The following is a 3,633-nucleotide window of genomic DNA, read 5'->3' as shown; positions in this document are numbered from 1 at the left end:
CAGGTTGGAAGCAACCTCCAAGACCACGGAGTCCAACCATTCCCCAGCACTGCCAAGGCCACCACTGTCCCATGTCCCCAGGTGCCACCTCCACACAGCTTTTAAATCCCACCAGGGACAGGGATGCCATCACAGCCCTGGGCAGCTGCGCCAAGCCTGGAAAATCTTTTAGTGAAGAAAGTTTCCCTAATACTCAATCTAAACTTCTCCTGGTGCCACTTGAGGCCGTTCTCTCTCCTCCTGTCCCTGTTCCCTGGGAGCACAGCCCGACCCCCCCGGCTGTCCCCTCCTGTCAGGAGCTGTGCAGAGCCACAAGGTCCCCCCTGAGCCTCCTCTTCTCCAGGCTCAGCCCCTTTCCAGCTCCCTCAGCCATCCAAGTGTCTGCAGGTGGACTGAGCTGTATCATGCTCAGCTTCATGCAGGCTGGACCTAATCCAGATTGAGAGTGCCTTTATCCTGGCAGGAGCCCCATGCGTGCTTTGGTGCCACCCCTCCAGCGTCTGGACTTAGGGAAATCCCTAAAAGGGCCTTGAAGGCTTTGGGAGCTGGGTTGGAGAACAGACACAGACATGCTGAAGCAATCATGACACACTTGCTGAGAGGGAGCACCAGGAGCTAACTGGAGAGCTTTTACAATGTGAGTCACTCGCTGAGCCCCATCTCATGGCATGCTAAGCAGTACGAATCAAAGACTGAAAATGCAGGGCATGTCTTGCCCTACAGAAACACCATCAACCACTTTACTTTTTAAGTAATGATTTGCTATTGATTATGTGCATGAAGATGAGGTAGCTCCCTACCTCTCCTGCCAATTTCCACACTCAATTACATTACAAGCGGGTGCCAGAGCTGAGCCATTCCTAGCAGAGCTGAGTTACTGCTCTCAGGAGGGGATAAACCTGACACATCAGAAATCTGTTGGGAAATTCTTGAGAGTACATGACCACACAACTCCTGAAGTACAAGTGGAATAAACATGGCAGTAAGAGAGGGGTGCCCACATCTTCCTGATCCCACAAGCCAAGTCCTACAGACACAAGACAGCAAGGTGTGCCCTGGAGAGCCAGGAAGGGAATGTGGTCTAGGAACAGCGTGCTTATGGTTCCCAGGTGCTGTGGGGTGTTCAGGTTCAGTGATCCTTCCTGCCATGCTAAGGTGAGCCAAGAGCCATGGATGACCACAGCACAGGCAGGGAAGTCATCCCACTGGATCTGGAATGTCAGGGCCACATTCTGGTAAAAAGTAACTACCAGGCATCTCAGGCAAGCTAAGAGCATGATCTGGATCCAGGATCCACTTAGAAACAGCAGGAGCAGGACTGCAAACAAAGTGACAACATGGATATGATGCTCACCCAAGACAGAGAAATTCAGGCAGGACTACAACCAAGTACTACAACAACACAGCCAGGAAAGTGCCCAGAGCCTAATTAGAGCCTCTGGACTAATGAGTGGTGGGTGCTAATTAGAGCCTCTGGACAAATAGGTGGAGGTGAAGTTGGTCAGGGTAATTAATACAAATTAATACACTCAGAACCCTGAAAAACAACTAAAAGCAAAGTGGAGCAGGAAAAGTTATATTTCTACTTCATCCATTTCTGGTCGCACGCTGGGATCTTCCCTGGTTTCATCCCATCTCAAGTTTGCCTGTGGCTGGGCAGGAGAAGAAAACAACCACAAGCAGACACAAGCGTCACTTTCTGCCTTGTGACACCTCCATCCAAATCCCCCATCCCTCCCAGCCTCTTGCCTGCTGTGCTGGTGAGTGTTTGCCAGGCAAAGGCACGAGGGAATCCTTAGTACACATCAGTCTTGTGTCACTCACTCTCTCCAAAGTGCTTCTGGCTGCAGTGGTTCGGGCTCTTGATTCCACCTCCATGTGTTTTTGAAGGCAGGAGATGTAGAGGGGAGATCAGGAAGCAGCATCACGTTGCTCCTGTCAGTGTGTTTTACACAAGTTTGTTGTTTTAAAAATAATCAGGTGGTAAGTTTGGATCTAGAGAATGAGATGAAGCTTAGGAGAGTTTCCTAGGAGGCAGAGAGGGGCAGAAAATCCCCTCTGCCCCTTATGGAGAACTTTGTAGCTGGATGTCATCTTTCCTCTGGATGAAAAAGATCCCAAATCCTTCCTCTGCTTTTTGTTAGGAGCACACATTCCTCTACCAGCAAACTCACAGCAGCTGCTCCTGCTGTTCCTAATTTAAACCTTCCCTTTAAATCTAAAAACACATTACTAGTGATGGATTTTGACCAAAGCTGGGGACTTTTGACTAATTAAGGCACTCAGAATCAGATCCCAGGCTGGATCAGCTGTTAGCAATGGTTTTACTGGGTATTAGAGCAGAGATCCCAGGCTGGATTGCCTTGCCGGGCTCCTCCACCTGAAACAGATGGACTGCAGAACAACAAACCCTAAAGGAACATCCTGAAATGGTGTTTCACAGGAAACATTTGATGAGAATCCCCAAAATCAGAGGGCAAATATGCTGGAAATGTTCTAATGGCACACAGGGAGGCTCTCCCTGAGTAGTTGATACTGACGGGGAAGCCTCACTGCTCAGTCTAAGCTGACAATGCTCTTCTGTGACTCAGCATCGTGCTGACTGCACTCAGGGACCCAGTGGGAAAGCACGGGAGCCGGATGACAGGGTAGGATAGCAGATGAAATAAAAAAGCAAATTGTGATTGTTGGCTAGGTCTGACTTAAAAAAAAAAAAAAAAAAACAGAAGGAAGTCAAAACCCCAAATTTCCAAAACACCCTGCCAAAGAAAACCATTAAAAAGAAAAAAAAAAGGTGTATTAGAATATCAAATTTGGGACCGAGATCATTAGACGTATAAGGAGGGCTTCTTGATACCCACATTTCATGGTTTTCCTGGATTTAGGTGTTTTCTTTGTCTTTTTTCCCTGCAAATCGTATTTTCTTCCCTCACGCAATCCTTGAAAGGCTGAGGAGTGAGGTTGGCTGGAGGGATGATTATCCAACAACACACAGGGCACCCGGCGGCACCTGAAACTTGCGATCCACATGAACGTGGAAACCAAACATGTCAGGAAGCTTTCTTTCTCGCTGAAAAGCACAGGCAGAGTGAGGCAGTTAAGATGGGGATGCAGAGAGGACCCAGAGCTGCTGGATCCCTGCAGGAACAGGGCAATACCATCAGCTGTGCTCCGCTCCACCAAGCCCTTGCTGGGACACGGGCCGGGGGTATCACAGCAAGATGACCATGCTGGAGTACCACCCTGCTCCATGTATTGGCTTTTTATTTTAATTTCCGTACTAGGAATCATCAAACAGTGGGGACGTGAGAAGCCTGGCCATGGGAACCTCTGAGGTTTAACAACCCCAAGAGCTGAAGCTGCACTTGAGGCGAGGTGACCCCACGGTGAATCCAGGCCGGGGATAAAGAGCAGCTCTAGGAGAAGGACTTGAGGATGCTGGCGGTGAGGCTCTGGCACAGGTTTCCCAGAGAAACTGTGACTGCCCCATCCCTGAAGTGTCTAGGGCCAGAACGGACGGGGCTTGGAGCAAGCTGCTCCAGTGGAAGGTGTCCCTGCCCATGGCAGGAGGTGAGAGCGGAGGCTCTCTCGGGCCAATTCCCACCCGGGCCATTCCCTGCGATCCCACCCCTC

Source organism: Geospiza fortis, unplaced genomic scaffold, assembly GCF_000277835.1.
Source record: "Geospiza fortis unplaced genomic scaffold, GeoFor_1.0 scaffold488, whole genome shotgun sequence".
Taxonomy (NCBI): domain Eukaryota; kingdom Metazoa; phylum Chordata; class Aves; order Passeriformes; family Thraupidae; genus Geospiza; species Geospiza fortis.
Note: the sequence above shows the minus strand (reverse complement) of the source record.